General features: G+C 56.1%; 12 non-coding genes across 12 annotated transcripts; all 12 read left to right on the forward strand.

Annotated features, from left to right (window-relative positions):
• The first annotated feature begins 251 nt into the window (after positions 1-251).
• Positions 252-358, forward strand: LOC138568291 (U6 spliceosomal RNA). Its single transcript, XR_011302631.1, has one exon. It is a non-coding gene; the product is annotated as a U6 spliceosomal RNA (small nuclear RNA).
• Positions 359-2,437: 2,079 nt separating this feature from the next.
• Positions 2,438-2,544, forward strand: LOC138568292 (U6 spliceosomal RNA). Its single transcript, XR_011302632.1, has one exon. It is a non-coding gene; the product is annotated as a U6 spliceosomal RNA (small nuclear RNA).
• A 2,081-nt stretch (positions 2,545-4,625) lies between these two features.
• LOC138568293 (U6 spliceosomal RNA) lies at positions 4,626-4,732 on the forward strand. Its single transcript, XR_011302633.1, has one exon. It is a non-coding gene; the product is annotated as a U6 spliceosomal RNA (small nuclear RNA).
• A 2,083-nt stretch (positions 4,733-6,815) lies between these two features.
• On the forward strand, positions 6,816-6,922 carry LOC138568294 (U6 spliceosomal RNA). The gene has a single exon (XR_011302634.1). It is a non-coding gene; the product is annotated as a U6 spliceosomal RNA (small nuclear RNA).
• Positions 6,923-8,989: 2,067 nt separating this feature from the next.
• Positions 8,990-9,096, forward strand: LOC138568295 (U6 spliceosomal RNA). The gene has a single exon (XR_011302635.1). It is a non-coding gene; the product is annotated as a U6 spliceosomal RNA (small nuclear RNA).
• A 2,061-nt stretch (positions 9,097-11,157) lies between these two features.
• Positions 11,158-11,264, forward strand: LOC138568297 (U6 spliceosomal RNA). The gene has a single exon (XR_011302637.1). It is a non-coding gene; the product is annotated as a U6 spliceosomal RNA (small nuclear RNA).
• Positions 11,265-13,342: 2,078 nt separating this feature from the next.
• Positions 13,343-13,449, forward strand: LOC138568298 (U6 spliceosomal RNA). Its single transcript, XR_011302638.1, has one exon. It is a non-coding gene; the product is annotated as a U6 spliceosomal RNA (small nuclear RNA).
• A 2,064-nt stretch (positions 13,450-15,513) lies between these two features.
• On the forward strand, positions 15,514-15,620 carry LOC138568299 (U6 spliceosomal RNA). Its single transcript, XR_011302639.1, has one exon. It is a non-coding gene; the product is annotated as a U6 spliceosomal RNA (small nuclear RNA).
• Positions 15,621-17,690: 2,070 nt separating this feature from the next.
• LOC138568300 (U6 spliceosomal RNA) lies at positions 17,691-17,797 on the forward strand. Its single transcript, XR_011302640.1, has one exon. It is a non-coding gene; the product is annotated as a U6 spliceosomal RNA (small nuclear RNA).
• A 2,044-nt stretch (positions 17,798-19,841) lies between these two features.
• On the forward strand, positions 19,842-19,948 carry LOC138568546 (U6 spliceosomal RNA). The gene has a single exon (XR_011302879.1). It is a non-coding gene; the product is annotated as a U6 spliceosomal RNA (small nuclear RNA).
• Positions 19,949-21,996: 2,048 nt separating this feature from the next.
• Positions 21,997-22,103, forward strand: LOC138568301 (U6 spliceosomal RNA). Its single transcript, XR_011302641.1, has one exon. It is a non-coding gene; the product is annotated as a U6 spliceosomal RNA (small nuclear RNA).
• Positions 22,104-24,169: 2,066 nt separating this feature from the next.
• Positions 24,170-24,276, forward strand: LOC138568302 (U6 spliceosomal RNA). Its single transcript, XR_011302642.1, has one exon. It is a non-coding gene; the product is annotated as a U6 spliceosomal RNA (small nuclear RNA).
• Positions 24,277-25,000: the final 724 nt, after the last annotated feature.

Consider the following 25,000-nt stretch of genomic DNA (forward strand, 5'->3'; position numbering starts at 1 on the left):
TGCATACAGACTGCACCATGAGCCTTTGCAACTACATTGCTCCGGCAAGCATTCCAAAAATAACAAAAACTCACCTCTCGGACCAGCGCAGCAGTGAATAAGCGCGGACCATTGCTCTCTGCCTCCGTTTCATATCATTCCCCCAAAAGCAAGCGCTTTCTGTCTCAAGAAATGCCCATTGTATGCCACCCTATGTCCAGAGATCATAGATCTGGGGGGGTTTATGTATGGGCTGGGTCAACCTTCAGTCTGTGCTCGCTTCGGCAGCACATATACTAAAATTGGAACGATACAGAGAAGATTAGCATGGCCCCTGCGCAAGGATGACACGCAAATTCGTGAAGCGTTCCATATTTTGGACACATAGCAGGACAGACATGTTCTTTAGCTGCAACATTTATTGACGGGATAAACAGGCCCTCTGTCCATTAGGGCAGGTGTGCTTTTCGGCGTGGAGCTCGTCAGAGTGCGTTTTATTTGGAGATAGCGCTGCGAGTGCTCCAAGCTTATGCCCAGTGGGTGATGATTGCTACATGCCAGGGCAGTTCTAAGCTCTCCTAGGTGCTATTTGCCAACAGCGCATATCACTGTCAGCCTATCTGCTTCACGGGCCAAAGTGCAAAGGGGCTCAGGGCCTGAGTCAGCAGCCAGTGTTTCCTTCCGGTGCCCGGATCCTTCCTTGGGGGGCTGCAAGCTAGAGGTTCTCTCTGGCCCAGGCAGCCTGCACGGGTAACTGAAATCCTGCAGCACCCCCCCCCCCCCGTGCCCCAGCGTGTCTCTATCAGGGCCTGGTCTCTGCTGCTGCTGATGCTGACAGGCCCCCAAGCGCCCCAGACACACCTTCCCAGGGTTGCAGCAGTTTCTGCTTCCTGCTTCCAGCTCAGTGCTGGTGCTACTGTGGAGTAAACAGGGTTAGTAGAGAGAGAGGGGGAGAGAGAGAGAGAGAGAGAGAGAGAGAGGGAGGGAGGGAGGGAGGGAGGGAGGGAGGGCGGTGCATATTCAAATCATCAGTCAGCCAGAGCCTGCTGGGAGCCCATTTCTGCAGGCCCACTGACTGCTGGCTGCTGCCCCCGATGGTTGGAGAAGGGCCAGGCTGGGCTAGGCCACACAGCAAGGGCCAAGCCCTCCTCCGGTGTTCCTTCTGATGATGTCTCCCTGAGTGTCTGAGGTCGAGAAAAAGCCCGCCCGCAGAACTGGCCAGAGAGGTCTCTGGCCGATCAGGGGCGTGAAGGGGCGTGAAGGGCGGCAGGCAGGCAGGCCACCGGCGCAGCAGGCAGCGCAGGGGACGTGCACCTCAAGGCCTTGGCCACCATCTCTCCCTTGGCTTTCAGTGTACCTCAGAATGCCTTTGCTGTTCCGGATCAGGGGAGAGAAGCAACCTTTTCTTAGCAGGTGGGGTCTGTGCTACAGACACGTGGCATTTTCCCAACTGGTTCACAAGCCAACCCCCACCCTTTACAGCGCAGACACAGAAAGCATTTGCTGCTGGTTGGGATTTTCGGGATGGGCCCCTGCTGCTGATGTATTAGGATGGACTTTGGCCAGTCTTTCTTTCTTATACCGACGGCCCGCCCATAAAATTAAAGCACCTTTGCAGGCACAGATGCTCTTAGGGATTTAAATGTAACAGCAGGACCCAAAAAGCAAGGAATGAACCCGAGCCAGATAGGAGTCGACCCTACAATCTTCTGATCCGTACGTAGTCAGACGCCTCATACTGGCCCTCTTGTGTCCCACCTCCTCCTCCTCCGCGCAGGCCTTCCAGGGGCCTTTCTGAGGTAGGTGCGCCTGCAAGCCCTGCTGGACCTGATTTTCTAGCCCACGCGCATCACACCCTGACGCTGTTGATAATGCAGCTAACCCCCGGCCCATAGCTGTTGTAAGGGAGAACCTGGACCTGCCAAAGGGAACCAGACCCACGGTGACTTAAAAGCCAAGGGCACTGAAGCCAGCCCCGCCAAAGGAACATTTTAAGTCAGCCTCTGAATGCAAGCAGGGGGCCATCCTGCGCCCCCTGGGGGCGGGGGGGGGGGACTGACATGCCGGCCAGCTGCCTCCTCTTGCCTTCTCTTGGAACAGCCCATGGGCCCCCAAACAAAGCCCCCTGACAGGCAGGCCCTCTGTGTTTCCTCTGGCTTGTGGGACTACTGTAATGCACCCAGGCATTGTGCTGGGATCAATCACTTTGCATACAGACTGCACCATGAGCCTTTGCAACTACATTGCTCCGGCAAGCATTCCAAAAATAACAAAAACTCACCTCTCGGACCAGCGCAGCAGTGAATAAGCGCGGACCATTGCTCTCTGCCTCCGTTTCATATCATTCCCCCAAAAGCAAGCGCTTTCTGTCTCAAGAAATGCCCATTGTATGCCACCCTATGTCCAGAGATCATAGATCTGGGGGGGTTTATGTATGGGCTGGGTCAACCTTCAGTCTGTGCTCGCTTCGGCAGCACATATACTAAAATTGGAACGATACAGAGAAGATTAGCATGGCCCCTGCGCAAGGATGACACGCAAATTCGTGAAGCGTTCCATATTTTGGACACATAGCAGGACAGACATGTTCTTTAGCTGCAACATTTATTGACGGGATAAACAGGCCCTCTGTCCATTAGGGCAGGTGTGCTTTTCGGCGTGGAGCTCGTCAGAGTGCGTTTTATTTGGAGATAGCGCTGCGAGTGCTCCAAGCTTATGCCCAGTGGGTGATGATTGCTACATGCCAGGGCAGTTCTAAGCTCTCCTAGGTGCTATTTGCCAACAGCGCATATCACTGTCAGCCTATCTGCTTCACGGGCCAAAGTGCAAAGGGGCTCAGGGCCTGAGTCAGCAGCCAGTGTTTCCTTCCGGTGCCCGGATCCTTCCTTGGGGGGCTGCAAGCTAGAGGTTCTCTCTGGCCCAGGCAGCCTGCACGGGTAACTGAAATCCTGCAGCACCCCCCCCCCCCCCCCGTGCCCCAGCGTGTCTCTATCAGGGCCTGGTCTCTGCTGCTGCTGATGCTGACAGGCCCCCAAGCGCCCCAGACACACCTTCCCAGGGTTGCAGCAGTTTCTGCTTCCTGCTTCCAGCTCAGTGCTGGTGCTACTGTGGAGTAAACAGGGTTAGTAGAGAGAGAGGGGGAGAGAGAGAGAGAGAGAGAGAGAGAGAGGGAGGGAGGGAGGGAGGGAGGGAGGGAGGGCGGTGCATATTCAAATCATCAGTCAGCCAGAGCCTGCTGGGAGCCCATTTCTGCAGGCCCACTGACTGCTGGCTGCTGCCCCCGATGGTTGGAGAAGGGCCAGGCTGGGCTAGGCCACACAGCAAGGGCCAAGCCCTCCTCCGGTGTTCCTTCTGATGATGTCTCCCTGAGTGTCTGAGGTCGAGAAAAAGCCCGCCCGCAGAACTGGCCAGAGAGGTCTCTGGCCGATCAGGGGCGTGAAGGGGCGTGAAGGGCGGCAGGCAGGCAGGCCACCGGCGCAGCAGGCAGCGCAGGGGACGTGCACCTCAAGGCCTTGGCCACCATCTCTCCCTTGGCTTTCAGTGTACCTCAGAATGCCTTTGCTGTTCCGGATCAGGGGAGAGAAGCAACCTTTTCTTAGCAGGTGGGGTCTGTGCTACAGACACGTGGCATTTTCCCAACTGGTTCACAAGCCAACCCCCACCCTTTACAGCGCAGACACAGAAAGCATTTGCTGCTGGTTGGGATTTTCGGGATGGGCCCCTGCTGCTGATGTATTAGGATGGACTTTGGCCAGTCTTTCTTTCTTATACCGACGGCCCGCCCATAAAATTAAAGCACCTTTGCAGGCACAGATGCTCTTAGGGATTTAAATGTAACAGCAGGACCCAAAAAGCAAGGAATGAACCCGAGCCAGATAGGAGTCGACCCTACAATCTTCTGATCCGTACGTAGTCAGACGCCTCATACTGGCCCTCTTGTGTCCCACCTCCTCCTCCTCCGCGCAGGCCTTCCAGGGGCCTTTCTGAGGTAGGTGCGCCTGCAAGCCCTGCTGGACCTGATTTTCTAGCCCACGCGCATCACACCCTGACGCTGTTGATAATGCAGCTAACCCCCGGCCCATAGCTGTTGTAAGGGAGAACCTGGACCTGCCAAAGGGAACCAGACCCACGGTGACTTAAAAGCCAAGGGCACTGAAGCCAGCCCCGCCAAAGGAACATTTTAAGTCAGCCTCTGAATGCAAGCAGGGGGCCATCCTGCGCCCCCTGGGGGCGGGGGGGGGGACTGACATGCCGGCCAGCTGCCTCCTCTTGCCTTCTCTTGGAACAGCCCATGGGCCCCCAAACAAAGCCCCCTGACAGGCAGGCCCTCTGTGTTTCCTCTGGCTTGTGGGACTACTGTAATGCACCCAGGCATTGTGCTGGGATCAATCACTTTGCATACAGACTGCACCATGAGCCTTTGCAACTACATTGCTCCGGCAAGCATTCCAAAAATAACAAAAACTCACCTCTCGGACCAGCGCAGCAGTGAATAAGCGCGGACCATTGCTCTCTGGCTCCGTTTCATATCATTCCCCCAAAAGCAAGCGCTTTCTGTCTCAAGAAATGCCCATTGTATGCCACCCTATGTCCAGAGATCATAGATCTGGGGGGGTTTATGTATGGGCTGGGTCAACCTTCAGTCTGTGCTCGCTTCGGCAGCACATATACTAAAATTGGAACGATACAGAGAAGATTAGCATGGCCCCTGCGCAAGGATGACACGCAAATTCGTGAAGCGTTCCATATTTTGGACACATAGCAGGACAGACATGTTCTTTAGCTGCAACATTTATTGACGGGATAAACAGGCCCTCTGTCCATTAGGGCAGGTGTGCTTTTCGGCGTGGAGCTCGTCAGAGTGCGTTTTATTTGGAGATAGCGCTGCGAGTGCTCCAAGCTTATGCCCAGTGGGTGATGATTGCTACATGCCAGGGCAGTTCTAAGCTCTCCTAGGTGCTATTTGCCAACAGCGCATATCACTGTCAGCCTATCTGCTTCACGGGCCAAAGTGCAAAGGGGCTCAGGGCCTGAGTCAGCAGCCAGTGTTTCCTTCCGGTGCCCGGATCCTTCCTTGGGGGGCTGCAAGCTAGAGGTTCTCTCTGGCCCAGGCAGCCTGCACGGGTAACTGAAATCCTGCAGCACACCCCCCCCCCCCCGTGCCCCAGCGTGTCTCTATCAGGGCCTGGTCTCTGCTGCTGCTGATGCTGACAGGCCCCCAAGCGCCCCAGACACACCTTCCCAGGGTTGCAGCAGTTTCTGCTTCCTGCTTCCAGCTCAGTGCTGGTGCTACTGTGGAGTAAACAGGGTTAGTAGAGAGAGAGGGGGAGAGAGAGAGAGAGAGAGAGAGAGAGAGAGAGGGAGGGAGGGAGGGAGGGCGGTGCATATTCAAATCATCAGTCAGCCAGAGCCTGCTGGGAGCCCATTTCTGCAGGCCCACTGACTGCTGGCTGCTGCCCCCGATGGTTGGAGAAGGGCCAGGCTGGGCTAGGCCACACAGCAAGGGCCAAGCCCTCCTCCGGTGCTCCTTCTGATGATGTCTCCCTGAGTGTCTGAGGTCGAGAAAAAGCCCGCCCGCAGAACTGGCCAGAGAGGTCTCTGGCCGATCAGGGGCGTGAAGGGGCGTGAAGGGCGGCAGGCAGGCAGGCAGGCAGGCCACCGGCGCAGCAGGCAGCGCAGGGGACGTGCACCTCAAGGCCTTGGCCACCATCTCTCCCTTGGCTTTCAGTGTACCTCAGAATGCCTTTGCTGTTCCGGATCAGGGGAGAGAAGCAACCTTTTCTTAGCAGGTGGGGTCTGTGCTACAGACACGTGGCATTTTCCCAACTGGTTCACAAGCCAACCCCCACCCTTTACAGCGCAGACACAGAAAGCATTTGCTGCTGGTTGGGATTTTCGGGATGGGCCCCTGCTGCTGATGTATTAGGATGGACTTTGGCCAGTCTTTCTTTCTTATACCGACGGCCCGCCCATAAAATTAAAGCACCTTTGCAGGCACAGATGCTCTTAGGGATTTAAATGTAACAGCAGGACCCAAAAAGCAAGGAATGAACCCGAGCCAGATAGGAGTCGACCCTACAATCTTCTGATCCGTACGTAGTCAGACGCCTCATACTGGCCCTCTTGTGTCTCACCTCCTCCTCCTCCTCCGCGCAGTCCTTCCAGGGGCCTTTCTGAGGTAGGTGCGCCTGCAAGCGCTGCTGGACCTGATTTTCTAGCCCACGCGTCTCACACCCTGACGCTGTTGATAATGCAGCTAACCCCCGGCCCATAGCTGTTGTAAGGGAGAACCTGGACCTGCCAAAGGGAACCAGACCCACGGTGACTTAAAAGCCAAGGGCACTGAAGCCAGCCCCGCCAAAGGAACATTTTAAGTCAGCCTCTGAATGCAAGCAGGGGGCCATCCTGCGCCCCCTGGGGGCGGGGGGGGGGACTGACATGCCGGCCAGCTGCCTCCTCTTGCCTTCTCTTGGAACAGCCCATGGGCCCCCAAACAAAGCCCCCTGACAGGCAGGCCCTCTGTGTTTCCTCTGGCTTGTGGGACTACTGTAATGCACCCAGGCATTGTGCTGGGATCAATCACTTTGCATACAGACTGCACCATGAGCCTTTGCAACTACATTGCTCCGGCAAGCATTCCAAAAATAACAAAAACTCACCTCTCGGACCAGCGCAGCAGTGAATAAGCGCGGACCATTGCTCTCTGCCTCCGTTTCATATCATTCCCCCAAAAGCAAGCGCTTTCTGTCTCAAGAAATGCCCATTGTATGCCACCCTATGTCCAGAGATCATAGATCTGGGGGGGTTTATGTATGGGCTGGGTCAACCTTCAGTCTGTGCTCGCTTCGGCAGCACATATACTAAAATTGGAACGATACAGAGAAGATTAGCATGGCCCCTGCGCAAGGATGACACGCAAATTCGTGAAGCGTTCCATATTTTGGACACATAGCAGGACAGACATGTTCTTTAGCTGCAACATTTATTGACGGGATAAACAGGCCCTCTGTCCATTAGGGCAGGTGTGCTTTTCGGCGTGGAGCTCGTCAGAATGCGTTTTATTTGGAGATAGCGCTGCGAGTGCTCCAAGCTTATGCCCAGTGGGTGATGATTGCTACATGCCAGGGCAGTTCTAAGCTCTCCTAGGTGCTATTTGCCAACAGCGCATATCACTGTCAGCCTATCTGCTTCACGGGCCAAAGTGCAAAGGGGCTCAGGGCCTGAGTCAGCAGCCAGTGTTTCCTTCCGGTGCCCGGATCCTTCCTTGGGGGGCTGCAAGCTAGAGGTTCTCTCTGGCCCAGGCAGCCTGCACGGGTAACTGAAATCCTGCAGCACCCCCCCCCCGTGCCCCAGCGTGTCTCTATCAGGGCCTGGTCTCTGCTGCTGCTGATGCTGACAGGCCCCCAAGCGCCCCAGACACACCTTCCCAGGGTTGCAGCAGTTTCTGCTTCCTGCTTCCAGCTCAGTGCTGGTGCTACTGTGGAGTAAACAGGGTTAGTAGAGAGAGAGGGGGAGAGAGAGAGAGAGAGAGAGAGAGGGAGGGAGGGAGGGAGGGAGGGAGGGCGGTGCATATTCAAATCATCAGTCAGCCAGAGCCTGCTGGGAGCCCATTTCTGCAGGCCCACTGACTGCTGGCTGCTGCCCCCGATGGTTGGAGAAGGGCCAGGCTGGGCTAGGCCACACAGCAAGGGCCAAGCCCTCCTCCGGTGCTCCTTCTGATGATGTCTCCCTGAGTGTCTGAGGTCGAGAAAAAGCCCGCCCGCAGAACTGGCCAGAGAGGTCTCTGGCCGATCAGGGGCGTGAAGGGGCGTGAAGGGCGGCAGGCAGGCAGGCCACCGGCGCAGCAGGCAGCGCAGGGGACGTGCACCTCAAGGCCTTGGCCACCATCTCTCCCTTGGCTTTCAGTGTACCTCAGAATGCCTTTGCTGTTCCGGATCAGGGGAGAGAAGCAACCTTTTCTTAGCAGGTGGGGTCTGTGCTACAGACACGTGGCATTTTCCCAACTGGTTCACAAGCCAACCCCCACCCTTTACAGCGCAGACACAGAAAGCATTTGCTGCTGGTTGGGATTTTCGGGATGGGCCCCTGCTGCTGATGTATTAGGATGGACTTTGGCCAGTCTTTCTTTCTTATACCGACGGCCCGCCCATAAAATTAAAGCACCTTTGCAGGCACAGATGCTCTTAGGGATTTAAATGTAACAGCAGGACCCAAAAAGCAAGGAATGAACCCGAGCCAGATAGGAGTCGACCCTACAATCTTCTGATCCGTACGTAGTCAGACGCCTCATACTGGCCCTCTTGTGTCCCACCTCCTCCTCCTCCGCGCAGGCCTTCCAGGGGCCTTTCTGAGGTAGGTGCGCCTGCAAGCCCTGCTGGACCTGATTTTCTAGCCCACGCGCATCACACCCTGACGCTGTTGATAATGCAGCTAACCCCCGGCCCATAGCTGTTGTAAGGGAGAACCTGGACCTGCCAAAGGGAACCAGACCCACGGTGACTTAAAAGCCAAGGGCACTGAAGCCAGCCCCGCCAAAGGAACATTTTAAGTCAGCCTCTGAATGCAAGCAGGGGGCCATCCTGCGCCCCCTGGGGGCGGGGGGGGGGACTGACATGCCGGCCAGCTGCCTCCTCTTGCCTTCTCTTGGAACAGCCCATGGGCCCCCAAACAAAGCCCCCTGACAGGCAGGCCCTCTGTGTTTCCTCTGGCTTGTGGGACTACTGTAATGCACCCAGGCATTGTGCTGGGATCAATCACTTTGCATACAGACTGCACCATGAGCCTTTGCAACTACATTGCTCCGGCAAGCATTCCAAAAATAACAAAAACTCACCTCTCGGACCAGCGCAGCAGTGAATAAGCGCGGACCATTGCTCTCTGGCTCCGTTTCATATCATTCCCCCAAAAGCAAGCGCTTTCTGTCTCAAGAAATGCCCATTGTATGCCACCCTATGTCCAGAGATCATAGATCTGGGGGGGTTTATGTATGGGCTGGGTCAACCTTCAGTCTGTGCTCGCTTCGGCAGCACATATACTAAAATTGGAACGATACAGAGAAGATTAGCATGGCCCCTGCGCAAGGATGACACGCAAATTCGTGAAGCGTTCCATATTTTGGACACATAGCAGGACAGACATGTTCTTTAGCTGCAACATTTATTGACGGGATAAACAGGCCCTCTGTCCATTAGGGCAGGTGTGCTTTTCGGCGTGGAGCTCGTCAGAGTGCGTTTTATTTGGAGATAGCGCTGCGAGTGCTCCAAGCTTATGCCCAGTGGGTGATGATTGCTACATGCCAGGGCAGTTCTAAGCTCTCCTAGGTGCTATTTGCCAACAGCGCATATCACTGTCAGCCTATCTGCTTCACGGGCCAAAGTGCAAAGGGGCTCAGGGCCTGAGTCAGCAGCCAGTGTTTCCTTCCGGTGCCCGGATCCTTCCTTGGGGGGCTGCAAGCTAGAGGTTCTCTCTGGCCCAGGCAGCCTGCACGGGTAACTGAAATCCTGCAGCACCCCCCCCCGTGCCCCAGCGTGTCTCTATCAGGGCCTGGTCTCTGCTGCTGCTGATGCTGACAGGCCCCCAAGCGCCCCAGACACACCTTCCCAGGGTTGCAGCAGTTTCTGCTTCCTGCTTCCAGCTCAGTGCTGGTGCTACTGTGGAGTAAACAGGGTTAGTAGAGAGAGAGGGGGAGAGAGAGAGAGAGAGAGAGAGAGAGAGGGAGGGAGGGAGGGCGGTGCATATTCAAATCATCAGTCAGCCAGAGCCTGCTGGGAGCCCATTTCTGCAGGCCCACTGACTGCTGGCTGCTGCCCCCGATGGTTGGAGAAGGGCCAGGCTGGGCTAGGCCACACAGCAAGGGCCAAGCCCTCCTCCGGTGCTCCTTCTGATGATGTCTCCCTGAGTGTCTGAGGTCGAGAAAAAGCCCGCCCGCAGAACTGGCCAGAGAGGTCTCTGGCCGATCAGGGGCGTGAAGGGGCGTGAAGGGCGGCAGGCAGGCAGGCCACCGGCGCAGCAGGCAGCGCAGGGGACGTGCACCTCAAGGCCTTGGCCACCATCTCTCCCTTGGCTTTCAGTGTACCTCAGAATGCCTTTGCTGTTCCGGATCAGGGGAGAGAAGCAACCTTTTCTTAGCAGGTGGGGTCTGTGCTACAGACACGTGGCATTTTCCCAACTGGTTCACAAGCCAACCCCCACCCTTTACAGCGCAGACACAGAAAGCATTTGCTGCTGGTTGGGATTTTCGGGATGGGCCCCTGCTGCTGATGTATTAGGATGGACTTTGGCCAGTCTTTCTTTCTTATACCGACGGCCCGCCCATAAAATTAAAGCACCTTTGCAGGCACAGATGCTCTTAGGGATTTAAATGTAACAGCAGGACCCAAAAAGCAAGGAATGAACCCGAGCCAGATAGGAGTCGACCCTACAATCTTCTGATCCGTACGTAGTCAGACGCCTCATACTGGCCCTCTTGTGTCTCACCTCCTCCTCCTCCTCCGCGCAGTCCTTCCAGGGGCCTTTCTGAGGTAGGTGCGCCTGCAAGCGCTGCTGGACCTGATTTTCTAGCCCACGCGTCTCACACCCTGACGCTGTTGATAATGCAGCTAACCCCCGGCCCATAGCTGTTGTAAGGGAGAACCTGGACCTGCCAAAGGGAACCAGACCCACGGTGACTTAAAAGCCAAGGGCACTGAAGCCAGCCCCGCCAAAGGAACATTTTAAGTCAGCCTCTGAATGCAAGCAGGGGGCCATCCTGCGCCCCCTGGGGGCGGGGGGGGGGACTGACATGCCGGCCAGCTGCCTCCTCTTGCCTTCTCTTGGTACAGCCCATGGGCCCCCAAACAAAGCCCCCTGACAGGCAGGCCCTCTGTGTTTCCTCTGGCTTGTGGGACTACTGTAATGCACCCAGGCATTGTGCTGGGATCAATCACTTTGCATACAGACTGCACCATGAGCCTTTGCAACTACATTGCTCCGGCAAGCATTCCAAAAATAACAAAAACTCACCTCTCGGACCAGCGCAGCAGTGAATAAGCGCGGACCATTGCTCTCTGCCTCCGTTTCATATCATTCCCCCAAAAGCAAGCGCTTTCTGTCTCAAGAAATGCCCATTGTATGCCACCCTATGTCCAGAGATCATAGATCTGGGGGGGTTTATGTATGGGCTGGGTCAACCTTCAGTCTGTGCTCGCTTCGGCAGCACATATACTAAAATTGGAACGATACAGAGAAGATTAGCATGGCCCCTGCGCAAGGATGACACGCAAATTCGTGAAGCGTTCCATATTTTGGACACATAGCAGGACAGACATGTTCTTTAGCTGCAACATTTATTGACGGGATAAACAGGCCCTCTGTCCATTAGGGCAGGTGTGCTTTTCGGCGTGGAGCTCGTCAGAGTGCGTTTTATTTGGAGATAGCGCTGCGAGTGCTCCAAGCTTATGCCCAGTGGGTGATGATTGCTACATGCCAGGGCAGTTCTAAGCTCTCCTAGGTGCTATTTGCCAACAGCGCATATCACTGTCAGCCTATCTGCTTCACGGGCCAAAGTGCAAAGGGGCTCAGGGCCTGAGTCAGCAGCCAGTGTTTCCTTCCGGTGCCCGGATCCTTCCTTGGGGGGCTGCAAGCTAGAGGTTCTCTCTGGCCCAGGCAGCCTGCACGGGTAACTGAAATCCTGCAGCACCCCCCCCCCCCGTGCCCCAGCGTGTCTCTATCAGGGCCTGGTCTCTGCTGCTGCTGATGCTGACAGGCCCCCAAGCGCCCCAGACACACCTTCCCAGGGTTGCAGCAGTTTCTGCTTCCTGCTTCCAGCTCAGTGCTGGTGCTACTGTGGAGTAAACAGGGTTAGTAGAGAGAGAGGGGGAGAGAGAGAGAGAGAGAGAGAGAGAGAGAGGGAGGGAGGGAGGGAGGGAGGGAGGGAGGGCGGTGCATATTCAAATCATCAGTCAGCCAGAGCCTGCTGGGAGCCCATTTCTGCAGGCCCACTGACTGCTGGCTGCTGCCCCCGATGGTTGGAGAAGGGCCAGGCTGGGCTAGGCCACACAGCAAGGGCCAAGCCCTCCTCCGGTGTTCCTTCTGATGATGTCTCCCTGAGTGTCTGAGGTCGAGAAAAAGCCCGCCCGCAGAACTGGCCAGAGAGGTCTCTGGCCGATCAGGGGCGTGAAGGGGCGTGAAGGGCGGCAGGCAGGCAGGCCACCGGCGCAGCAGGCAGCGCAGGGGACGTGCACCTCAAGGCCTTGGCCACCATCTCTCCCTTGGCTTTCAGTGTACCTCAGAATGCCTTTGCTGTTCCGGATCAGGGGAGAGAAGCAACCTTTTCTTAGCAGGTGGGGTCTGTGCTACAGACACGTGGCATTTTCCCAACTGGTTCACAAGCCAACCCCCACCCTTTACAGCGCAGACACAGAAAGCATTTGCTGCTGGTTGGGATTTTCGGGATGGGCCCCTGCTGCTGATGTATTAGGATGGACTTTGGCCAGTCTTTCTTTCTTATACCGACGGCCCGCCCATAAAATTAAAGCACCTTTGCAGGCACAGATGCTCTTAGGGATTTAAATGTAACAGCAGGACCCAAAAAGCAAGGAATGAACCCGAGCCAGATAGGAGTCGACCCTACAATCTTCTGATCCGTACGTAGTCAGACGCCTCATACTGGCCCTCTTGTGTCCCACCTCCTCCTCCTCCGCGCAGGCCTTCCAGGGGCCTTTCTGAGGTAGGTGCGCCTGCAAGCCCTGCTGGACCTGATTTTCTAGCCCACGCGCATCACACCCTGACGCTGTTGATAATGCAGCTAACCCCCGGCCCATAGCTGTTGTAAGGGAGAACCTGGACCTGCCAAAGGGAACCAGACCCACGGTGACTTAAAAGCCAAGGGCACTGAAGCCAGCCCCGCCAAAGGAACATTTTAAGTCAGCCTCTGAATGCAAGCAGGGGGCCATCCTGCGCCCCCTGGGGGCGGGGGGGGGACTGACATGCCGGCCAGCTGCCTCCTCTTGCCTTCTCTTGGAACAGCCCATGGGCCCCCAAACAAAGCCCCCTGACAGGCAGGCCCTCTGTGTTTCCTCTGGCTTGTGGGACTACTGTAATGCACCCAGGCATTGTGCTGGGATCAATCACTTTGCATACAGACTGCACCATGAGCCTTTGCAACTACATTGCTCCGGCAAGCATTCCAAAAATAACAAAAACTCACCTCTCGGACCAGCGCAGCAGTGAATAAGCGCGGACCATTGCTCTCTGGCTCCGTTTCATATCATTCCCCCAAAAGCAAGCGCTTTCTGTCTCAAGAAATGCCCATTGTATGCCACCCTATGTCCAGAGATCATAGATCTGGGGGGGTTTATGTATGGGCTGGGTCAACCTTCAGTCTGTGCTCGCTTCGGCAGCACATATACTAAAATTGGAACGATACAGAGAAGATTAGCATGGCCCCTGCGCAAGGATGACACGCAAATTCGTGAAGCGTTCCATATTTTGGACACATAGCAGGACAGACATGTTCTTTAGCTGCAACATTTATTGACGGGATAAACAGGCCCTCTGTCCATTAGGGCAGGTGTGCTTTTCGGCGTGGAGCTCGTCAGAGTGCGTTTTATTTGGAGATAGCGCTGCGAGTGCTCCAAGCTTATGCCCAGTGGGTGATGATTGCTACATGCCAGGGCAGTTCTAAGCTCTCCTAGGTGCTATTTGCCAACAGCGCATATCACTGTCAGCCTATCTGCTTCACGGGCCAAAGTGCAAAGGGGCTCAGGGCCTGAGTCAGCAGCCAGTGTTTCCTTCCGGTGCCCGGATCCTTCCTTGGGGGGCTGCAAGCTAGAGGTTCTCTCTGGCCCAGGCAGCCTGCACGGGTAACTGAAATCCTGCAGCACCCCCCCCCCCCCCGTGCCCCAGCGTGTCTCTATCAGGGCCTGGTCTCTGCTGCTGCTGATGCTGACAGGCCCCCAAGCGCCCCAGACACACCTTCCCAGGGTTGCAGCAGTTTCTGCTTCCTGCTTCCAGCTCAGTGCTGGTGCTACTGTGGAGTAAACAGGGTTAGTAGAGAGAGAGGGGGAGAGAGAGAGAGAGAGAGAGAGAGAGAGAGAGGGAGGGAGGGAGGGAGGGAGGGAGGGCGGTGCATATTCAAATCATCAGTCAGCCAGAGCCTGCTGGGAGCCCATTTCTGCAGGCCCACTGACTGCTGGCTGCTGCCCCCGATGGTTGGAGAAGGGCCAGGCTGGGCTAGGCCACACAGCAAGGGCCAAGCCCTCCTCCGGTGCTCCTTCTGATGATGTCTCCCTGAGTGTCTGAGGTCGAGAAAAAGCCCGCCCGCAGAACTGGCCAGAGAGGTCTCTGGCCGATCAGGGGCGTGAAGGGCGGCAGGCAGGCCACCGGCGCAGCAGGCAGCGCAGGGGACGTGCACCTCAAGGCCTTGGCCACCATCTCTCCCTTGGCTTTCAGTGTACCTCAGAATGCCTTTGCTGTTCCGGATCAGGGGAGAGAAGCAACCTTTTCTTAGCAGGTGGGGTCTGTGCTACAGACACGTGGCATTTTCCCAACTGGTTCACAAGCCAACCCCCACCCTTTACAGCGCAGACACAGAAAGCATTTGCTGCTGGTTGGGATTTTCGGGATGGGCCCCTGCTGCTGATGTATTAGGATGGACTTTGGCCAGTCTTTCTTTCTTATACCGACGGCCCGCCCATAAAATTAAAGCACCTTTGCAGGCACAGATGCTCTTAGGGATTTAAATGTAACAGCAGGACCCAAAAAGCAAGGAATGAACCCGAGCCAGATAGGAGTCGACCCTACAATCTTCTGATCCGTACGTAGTCAGACGCCTCATACTGGCCCTCTTGTGTCCCACCTCATCCTCCTCCGCGCAGGCCTTCCAGGGGCCTTTCTGAGGTAGGTGCGCCTGCAAGCCCTGCTGGACCTGATTTTCTAGCCCACGCGTCTCACACCCTGACGCTGTTGATAATGCAGCTAACCCCCGGCCCATAGCTGTTGTAAGGGAGAACCTGGACCTGCCAAAGGGAACCAGACCCACGGTGACTTAAAAGCCAAGGGCACTGAAGCCAGCCCCGCCAAAGGAACATTTTAAGTCAGCCTCTGAATGCAAGCAGGGGGCCATCCTGCGCCCCCTGGGGGCGGGGGGGGGTCTGACATGCCGGCCAGCTGCCTCCTCTTGCCTTCTCTTGGAACAGCCCATGGGCCCCCAAACAAAGCCCCCTGACAGGCAGGCCCTCTGTGTTTCCTCTGGCTTGTGGGACTACTGTAATGCACCCAGGCATTGTGCTGGGATCAATCACTTTGCATACAGACTGCACCATGAGCCTTTGCAACTACATTGCTCCGGCAAGCATTCCAAAAATAACAAAAACTCACCTCTCGGACCAGCGCAGCAGTGAATAAGCGCGGACCATTGCTCTCTGCCTCCGTTTCATATCATTCCCCCAAAAGCAAGCGCTTTCTGTCTCAAGAAATGCCCATTGTATGCCACCCTATGTCCAGAGATCATAGATCTGGGGGGGTTTATGTATGGGCTGGGTCAACCTTCAGTCTGTGCTCGCTTCGGCAGCACATATACTAAAATTGGAACGATACAGAGAAGATTAGCATGGCCCCTGCGCAAGGATGACACGCAAATTCGTGAAGCGTTCCATATTTTGGACACATAGCAGGACAGACATGTTCTTTAGCTGCAACATTTATTGACTGGATAAACAGGCCCTCTGTCCATTAGGGCAGGTGTGCTTTTCGGCGTGGAGCTCGTCAGAGTGCGTTTTATTTGGAGATAGCGCTGCGAGTGCTCCAAGCTTATGCCCAGTGGGTGATGATTGCTACATGCCAGGGCAGTTCTAAGCTCTCCTAGGTGCTATTTGCCAACAGCGCATATCACTGTCAGCCTATCTGCTTCACGGGCCAAAGTGCAAAGGGGCTCAGGGCCTGAGTCAGCAGCCAGTGTTTCCTTCCGGTGCCCGGATCCTTCCTTGGGGGGCTGCAAGCTAGAGGTTCTCTCTGGCCCAGGCAGCCTGCACGCGTAACTGAAATCCTGCAGCACCCCCCCCCCCCCCCCGTGCCCCAGCGTGTCTCTATCAGGGCCTGGTCTCTGCTGCTGCTGATGCTGACAGGCCCCCAAGCGCCCCAGACACACCTTCCCAGGGTTGCAGCAGTTTCTGCTTCCTGCTTCCAGCTCAGTGCTGGTGCTACTGTGGAGTAAACAGGGTTAGTAGAGAGAGAGGGGGAGAGAGAGAGAGAGAGAGAGAGAGAGAGGGAGGGAGGGAGGGAGGGAGGGAGGGAGGGCGGTGCATATTCAAATCATCAGTCAGCCAGAGCCTGCTGGGAGCCCATTTCTGCAGGCCCACTGACTGCTGGCTGCTGCCCCCGATGGTTGGAGAAGGGCCAGGCTGGGCTAGGCCACACAGCAAGGGCCAAGCCCTCCTCCGGTGTTCCTTCTGATGATGTCTCCCTGAGTGTCTGAGGTCGAGAAAAAGCCCGCCCGCAGAACTGGCCAGAGAGGTCTCTGGCCGATCAGGGGCGTGAAGGGCGGCAGGCAGGCCACCGGCGCAGCAGGCAGCGCAGGGGACGTGCACCTCAAGGCCTTGGCCACCATCTCTCCCTTGGCTTTCAGTGTACCTCAGAATGCCTTTGCTGTTCCGGATCAGGGGAGAGAAGCAACCTTTTCTTAGCAGGTGGGGTCTGTGCTACAGACACGTGGCATTTTCCCAACTGGTTCACAAGCCAACCCCCACCCTTTACAGCGCAGACACAGAAAGCATTTGCTGCTGGTTGGGATTTTCGGGATGGGCCCCTGCTGCTGATGTATTAGGATGGACTTTGGCCAGTCTTTCTTTCTTATACCGACGGCCCGCCCATAAAATTAAAGCACCTTTGCAGGCACAGATGCTCTTAGGGATTTAAATGTAACAGCAGGACCCAAAAAGCAAGGAATGAACCCGAGCCAGATAGGAGTCGACCCTACAATCTTCTGATCCGTACGTAGTCAGACGCCTCATACTGGCCCTCTTGTGTCTCACCTCCTCCTCCTCCTCCGCGCAGTCCTTCCAGGGGCCTTTCTGAGGTAGGTGCGCCTGCAAGCGCTGCTGGACCTGATTTTCTAGCCCACGCGTCTCACACCCTGACGCTGTTGATAATGCAGCTAACCCCCGGCCCATAGCTGTTGTAAGGGAGAACCTGGACCTGCCAAAGGGAACCAGACCCACGGTGACTTAAAAGCCAAGGGCACTGAAGCCAGCCCCGCCAAAGGAACATTTTAAGTCAGCCTCTGAATGCAAGCAGGGGGCCATCCTGCGCCCCCTGGGGGCGGGGGGGGGGACTGACATGCCGGCCAGCTGCCTCCTCTTGCCTTCTCTTGGAACAGCCCATGGGCCCCCAAACAAAGCCCCCTGACAGGCAGGCCCTCTGTGTTTCCTCTGGCTTGTGGGACTACTGTAATGCACCCAGGCATTGTGCTGGGATCAATCACTTTGCATACAGACTGCACCATGAGCCTTTGCAACTACATTGCTCCGGCAAGCATTCCAAAAATAACAAAAACTCACCTCTCGGACCAGCGCAGCAGTGAATAAGCGCGGACCATTGCTCTCTGCCTCCGTTTCATATCATTCCCCCAAAAGCAAGCGCTTTCTGTCTCAAGAAATGCCCATTGTATGCCACCCTATGTCCAGAGATCATAGATCTGGGGGGGTTTATGTATGGGCTGGGTCAACCTTCAGTCTGTGCTCGCTTCGGCAGCACATATACTAAAATTGGAACGATACAGAGAAGATTAGCATGGCCCCTGCGCAAGGATGACACGCAAATTCGTGAAGCGTTCCATATTTTGGACACATAGCAGGACAGACATGTTCTTTAGCTGCAACATTTATTGACGGGATAAACAGGCCCTCTGTCCATTAGGGCAGGTGTGCTTTTCGGCGTGGAGCTCGTCAGAGTGCGTTTTATTTGGAGATAGCGCTGCGAGTGCTCCAAGCTTATGCCCAGTGGGTGATGATTGCTACATGCCAGGGCAGTTCTAAGCTCTCCTAGGTGCTATTTGCCAACAGCGCATATCACTGTCAGCCTATCTGCTTCACGGGCCAAAGTGCAAAGGGGCTCAGGGCCTGAGTCAGCAGCCAGTGTTTCCTTCCGGTGCCCGGATCCTTCCTTGGGGGGCTGCAAGCTAGAGGTTCTCTCTGGCCCAGGCAGCCTGCACGGGTAACTGAAATCCTGCAGCACCCCCCCCCCCCGTGCCCCAGCGTGTCTCTATCAGGGCCTGGTCTCTGCTGCTGCTGATGCTGACAGGCCCCCAAGCGCCCCAGACACACCTTCCCAGGGTTGCAGCAGTTTCTGCTTCCTGCTTCCAGCTCAGTGCTGGTGCTACTGTGGAGTAAACAGGGTTAGTAGAGAGAGAGGGGGAGAGAGAGAGAGAGAGAGAGAGGGAGAGAGGGAGGGAGGGAGGGAGGGAGGGCGGTGCATATTCAAATCATCAGTCAGCCAGAGCCTGCTGGGAGCCCATTTCTGCAGGCCCACTGACTGCTGGCTGCTGCCCCCGATGGTTGGAGAAGGGCCAGGCTGGGCTAGGCCACACAGCAAGGGCCAAGCCCTCCTCCGGTGCTCCTTCTGATGATGTCTCCCTGAGTGTCTGAGGTCGAGAAAAAGCCCGCCCGCAGAACTGGCCAGAGAGGTCTCTGGCCGATCAGGGGCGTGAAGGGCGGCAGGCAGGCCACCGGCGCAGCAGGCAGCGCAGGGGACGTGCACCTCAAGGCCTTGGCCACCATCTCTCCCTTGGCTTTCAGTGTACCTCAGAATGCCTTTGCTGTTCCGGATCAGGGGAGAGAAGCAACCTTTTCTTAGCAGGTGGGGTCTGTGCTACAGACACGTGGCATTTTCCCAACTGGTTCACAAGCCAACCCCCACCCTTTATAGCGCAGACACAGAAAGCATTTGCTGCTGGTTGGGATTTTCGGGATGGGCCCCTGCTGCTGATGTATTAGGATGGACTTTGGCCAGTCTTTCTTTCTTATACCGACGGCCCGCCCATAAAATTAAAGCACCTTTGCAGGCACAGATGCTCTTAGGGATTTAAATGTAACAGCAGGACCCAAAAAGCAAGGAATGAACCCGAGCCAGATAGGAGTCGACCCTACAATCTTCTGATCCGTACGTAGTCAGACGCCTCATACTGGCCCTCTTGTGTCTCACCTCCTCCTCCGCGCAGTCCTTCCAGGGGCCTTTCTGAGGTAGGTGCGCCTGCAAGCGCTGCTGGACCTGATTTTCTAGCCCACGCGCATCACACCCTGACGCTGTTGATAATGCAGCTAACCCCCGGCCCATAGCTGTTGTAAGGGAGAACCTGGACCTGCCAAAGGGAACCAGACCCACGGTGACTTAAAAGCCAAGGGCACTGAAGCCAGCCCCGCCAAAGGAACATTTTAAGTCAGCCTCTGAATGCAAGCAGGCGGCCATCCTGCGCCCCCTGGGGGGACTGACATGCCGGCCAGCTGCCTCCTCTTGCCTCCTCTTGGAACAGCCCATGGGCCCCCAAACAAAGCCCCCTGACAGGCAGGCCCTCTGTGTTTCCTCTGGCTTGTGGGACTACTGTAATGCACCCAGGCATTGTGCTGGGATCAATCACTTTGCATACAGACTGCACCATGAGCCTTTGCAACTACATTGCTCCGGCAAGCATTCCAAAAATAACAAAAACTCACCTCTCGGACCAGCGCAGCAGTGAATAAGCGCGGACCATTGCTCTCTGCCTCCGTTTCATATCATTCCCCCAAAAGCAAGCGCTTTCTGTCTCAAGAAATGCCCATTGTATGCCACCCTATGTCCAGAGATCATAGATCTGGGGGGGTTTATGTATGGGCTGGGTCAACCTTCAGTCTGTGCTCGCTTCGGCAGCACATATACTAAAATTGGAACGATACAGAGAAGATTAGCATGGCCTCTGCGCAAGGATGACACGCAAATTCGTGAAGCGTTCCATATTTTGGACACATAGCAGGACAGACATGTTCTTTAGCTGCAACATTTATTGACGGGATAAACAGGCCCTCTGTCCATTAGGGCAGGTATGCTTTTCGGCGTGGAGCTCGTCAGAGTGCGTTTTATTTGGAGATAGCGCTGCGAGTGCTCCAAGCTTATGCCCAGTGGGTGATGATTGCTACATGCCAGGGCAGTTCTAAGCTCTCCTAGGTGCTATTTGCCAACAGCGCATATCACTGTCAGCCTATCTGCTTCACGGGCCAAAGTGCAAAGGGGCTCAGGGCCTGAGTCAGCAGCCAGTGTTTCCTTCCGGTGCCCGGATCCTTCCTTGGGGGGCTGCAAGCTAGAGGTTCTCTCTGGCCCAGGCAGCCTGCACGGGTAACTGAAATCCTGCAGCACCCCCCCCCCCCGTGCCCCAGCGTGTCTCTATCAGGGCCTGGTCTCTGCTGCTGCTGATGCTGACAGGCCCCCAAGCGCCCCAGACACACCTTCCCAGGGTTGCAGCAGTTTCTGCTTCCTGCTTCCAGCTCAGTGCTGGTGCTACTGTGGAGTAAACAGGGTTAGTAGAGAGAGAGGGGGAGAGAGAGAGAGAGAGAGAGAGAGAGAGGGAGGGAGGGAGGGAGGGAGGGAGGGCGGTGCATATTCAAATCATCAGTCAGCCAGAGCCTGCTGGGAGCCCATTTCTGCAGGCCCACTGACTGCTGGCTGCTGCCCCCGATGGTTGGAGAAGGGCCAGGCTGGGCTAGGCCACACAGCAAGGGCCAAGCCCTCCTCCGGTGCTCCTTCTGATGATGTCTCCCTGAGTGTCTGAGGTCGAGAAAAAGCCCGCCCGCAGAACTGGCCAGAGAGGTCTCTGGGCGTGAAGGGCGGCAGGCAGGCCACCGGCGCAGCAGGCAGCGCAGGGGACGTGCACCTCAAGGCCTTGGCCACCATCTCTCCCTTGGCTTTCAGTGTACCTCAGAATGCCTTTGCTGTTCCGGATCAGGGGAGAGAAGCAACCTTTTCTTAGCAGGTGGGGTCTGTGCTACAGACACGTGGCATTTTCCCAACTGGTTCACAAGCCAACCCCCACCCTTTACAGCGCAGACACAGAAAGCATTTGCTGCTGGTTGGGATTTTCGGGATGGGCCCCTGCTGCTGATGTATTAGGATGGACTTTGGCCAGTCTTTCTTTCTTATACCGACGGGCCGCCATAAAATTAAAGCACCTTTGCAGGCACAGATGCTCTTAGGGATTTAAATGTAACAGCAGGACCCAAAAAGCAAGGAATGAACCCGAGCCAGATAGGAGTCGACCCTACAATCTTCTGATCCGTACGTAGTCAGACGCCTCATACTGGCCCTCTTGTGTCCCACCTCCTCCTCCTCCGCGCAGGCCTTCCAGGGGCCTTTCTGAGGTAGGTGCGCCTGCAAGCCCTGCTGGACCTGATTTTCTAGCCCACGCGCATCACACCCTGACGCTGTTGATAATGCAGCTAACCCCCGGCCCATAGCTGTTGTAAGGGAGAACCTGGACCTGCCAAAGGGAACCAGACCCACGGTGACTTAAAAGCCAAGGGCACTGAAGCCAGCCCCGCCAAAGGAACATTTTAAGTCAGCCTCTGAATGCAAGCAGGGGGCCATCCTGCGCCCCCTGGGGGCGGGGGGGGGGACTGACATGCCGGCCAGCTGCCTCCTCTTGCCTTCTCTTGGAACAGCCCATGGGCCCCCAAACAAAGCCCCCTGACAGGCAGGCCCTCTGTGTTTCCTCTGGCTTGTGGGACTACTGTAATGCACCCAGGCATTGTGCTGGGATCAATCACTTTGCATACAGACTGCACCATGAGCCTTTGCAACTACATTGCTCCGGCAAGCATTCCAAAAATAACAAAAACTCACCTCTCGGACCAGCGCAGCAGTGAATAAGCGCGGACCATTGCTCTCTGGCTCCGTTTCATATCATTCCCCCAAAAGCAAGCGCTTTCTGTCTCAAGAAATGCCCATTGTATGCCACCCTATGTCCAGAGATCATAGATCTGGGGGGGTTTATGTATGGGCTGGGTCAACCTTCAGTCTGTGCTCGCTTCGGCAGCACATATACTAAAATTGGAACGATACAGAGAAGATTAGCATGGCCCCTGCGCAAGGATGACACGCAAATTCGTGAAGCGTTCCATATTTTGGACACATAGCAGGACAGACATGTTCTTTAGCTGCAACATTTATTGACGGGATAAACAGGCCCTCTGTCCATTAGGGCAGGTGTGCTTTTCGGCGTGGAGCTCGTCAGAGTGCGTTTTATTTGGAGATAGCGCTGCGAGTGCTCCAAGCTTATGCCCAGTGGGTGATGATTGCTACATGCCAGGGCAGTTCTAAGCTCTCCTAGGTGCTATTTGCCAACAGCGCATATCACTGTCAGCCTATCTGCTTCACGGGCCAAAGTGCAAAGGGGCTCAGGGCCTGAGTCAGCAGCCAGTGTTTCCTTCCGGTGCCCGGATCCTTCCTTGGGGGGCTGCAAGCTAGAGGTTCTCTCTGGCCCAGGCAGCCTGCACGGGTAACTGAAATCCTGCAGCACGCCCCCCCCCCCCCCCGTGCCCCAGCGTGTCTCTATCAGGGCCTGGTCTCTGCTGCTGCTGATGCTGACAGGCCCCCAAGCGCCCCAGACACACCTTCCCAGGGTTGCAGCAGTTTCTGCTTCCTGCTTCCAGCTCAGTGCTGGTGCTACTGTGGAGTAAACAGGGTTAGTAGAGAGAGAGGGGGAGAGAGAGAGAGAGAGAGAGAGAGAGGGAGGGAGGGAGGGAGGGAGGGAGGGCGGTGCATATTCAAATCATCAGTCAGCCAGAGCCTGCTGGGAGCCCATTTCTGCAGGCCCACTGACTGCTGGCTGCTGCCCCCGATGGTTGGAGAAGGGCCAGGCTGGGCTAGGCCACACAGCAAGGGCCAAGCCCTCCTCCGGTGCTCCTTCTGATGATGTCTCCCTGAGTGTCTGAGGTCGAGAAAAAGCCCGCCCGCAGAACTGGCCAGAGAGGTCTCTGGCCGATCAGGGGCGTGAAGGGCGGCAGGCAGGCCACCGGCGCAGCAGGCAGAGCAGGGGACGTGCACCTCAAGGCCTTGGCCACCATCTCTCCCTTGGCTTTCAGTGTACCTCAGAATGCCTTTGCTGTTCCGGATCAGGGGAGAGAAGCAACCTTTTCTTAGCAGGTGGGGTCTGTGCTACAGACACGTGGCATTTTCCCAACTGGTTCACAAGCCAACCCCCACCCTTTACAGCGCAGACACAGAAAGCATTTGCTGCTGGTTGGGATTTTCGGGATGGGCCCCTGCTGCTGATGTATTAGGATGGACTTTGGCCAGTCTTTCTTTCTTATACCGACGGCCCGCCCATAAAATTAAAGCACCTTTGCAGGCACAGATGCTCTTAGGGATTTAAATGTAACAGCAGGACCCAAAAAGCAAGGAATGAACCCGAGCCAGATAGGAGTCGACCCTACAATCTTCTGATCCGTACGTAGTCAGACGCCTCATACTGGCCCTCTTGTGTCTCACCTCCTCCTCCTCCTCCGCGCAGTCCTTCCAGGGGCCTTTCTGAGGTAGGTGCGCCTGCAAGCGCTGCTGGACCTGATTTTCTAGCCCACGCGTCTCACACCCTGACGCTGTTGATAATGCAGCTAACCCCCGGCCCATAGCTGTTGTAAGGGAGAACCTGGACCTGCCAAAGGGAACCAGACCCACGGTGACTTAAAAGCCAAGGGCGCTGAAGCCAGCCCCGCCAAAGGAACATTTTAAGTCAGCCTCTGAATGCAAGCAGGGGGCCATCCTGCGCCCCCTGGGGGCGGGGGGGGGGGACTGACATGCCGGCCAGCTGCCTCCTCTTGCCTTCTCTTGGAACAGCCCATGGGCCCCCAAACAAAGCCCCCTGACAGGCAGGCCCTCTGTGTTTCCTCTGGCTTGTGGGACTACTGTAATGCACCCAGGCATTGTGCTGGGATCAATCACTTTGCATACAAACTGCACCATGAGCCTTTGCAACTACATTGCTCCGGCAAGCATTCCAAAAATAACAAAAACTCACCTCTCGGACCAGCGCAGCAGTGAATAAGCGCGGACCATTGCTCTCTGCCTCCGTTTCATATCATTCCCCCAAAAGCAAGCGCTTTCTGTCTCAAGAAATGCCCATTGTATGCCACCCTATGTCCAGAGATCATAGATCTGGGGGGGTTTATGTATGGGCTGGGTCAACCTTCAGTCTGTGCTCGCTTCGGCAGCACATATACTAAAATTGGAACGATACAGAGAAGATTAGCATGGCCCCTGCGCAAGGATGACACGCAAATTCGTGAAGCGTTCCATATTTTGGACACATAGCAGGACAGACATGTTCTTTAGCTGCAACATTTATTGACGGGATAAACAGGCCCTCTGTCCATTAGGGCAGGTGTGCTTTTCGGCGTGGAGCTCGTCAGAGTGCGTTTTATTTGGAGATAGCGCTCCGAGTGCTCCAAGCTTATGCCCAGTGGGTGATGATTGCTACATGCCAGGGCAGTTCTAAGCTCTCCTAGGTGCTATTTGCCAACAGCGCATATCACTGTCAGCCTATCTGCTTCACGGGCCAAAGTGCAAAGGGGCTCAGGGCCTGAGTCAGCAGCCAGTGTTTCCTTCCGGTGCCCGGATCCTTCCTTGGGGGGCTGCAAGCTAGAGGTTCTCTCTGGCCCAGGCAGCCTGCACGGGTAACTGAAATCCTGCAGCACCCCCCCCCCGTGCCCCAGCGTGTCTCTATCAGGGCCTGGTCTCTGCTGCTGCTGATGCTGACAGGCCCCCAAGCGCCCCAGACACACCTTCCCAGGGTTGCAGCAGTTTCTGCTTCCTGCTTCCAGCTCAGTGCTGGTGCTACTGTGGAGTAAACAGGGTTAGTAGAGAGAGAGGGGGAGAGAGAGAGAGAGAGAGAGAGAGGGAGGGAGGGAGGGAGGGAGGGCGGTGCATATTCAAATCATCAGTCAGCCAGAGCCTGCTGGGAGCCCATTTCTGCAGGCCCACTGACTGCTGGCTGCTGCCCCCGATGGTTGGAGAAGGGCCAGGCTGG

Source organism: Ambystoma mexicanum, chromosome 2p (assembly GCF_040938575.1).
Source record: "Ambystoma mexicanum isolate Mex_15411 chromosome 2p, UKY_AmexF1_1, whole genome shotgun sequence".
NCBI classification, from domain to species: domain Eukaryota; kingdom Metazoa; phylum Chordata; class Amphibia; order Caudata; family Ambystomatidae; genus Ambystoma; species Ambystoma mexicanum.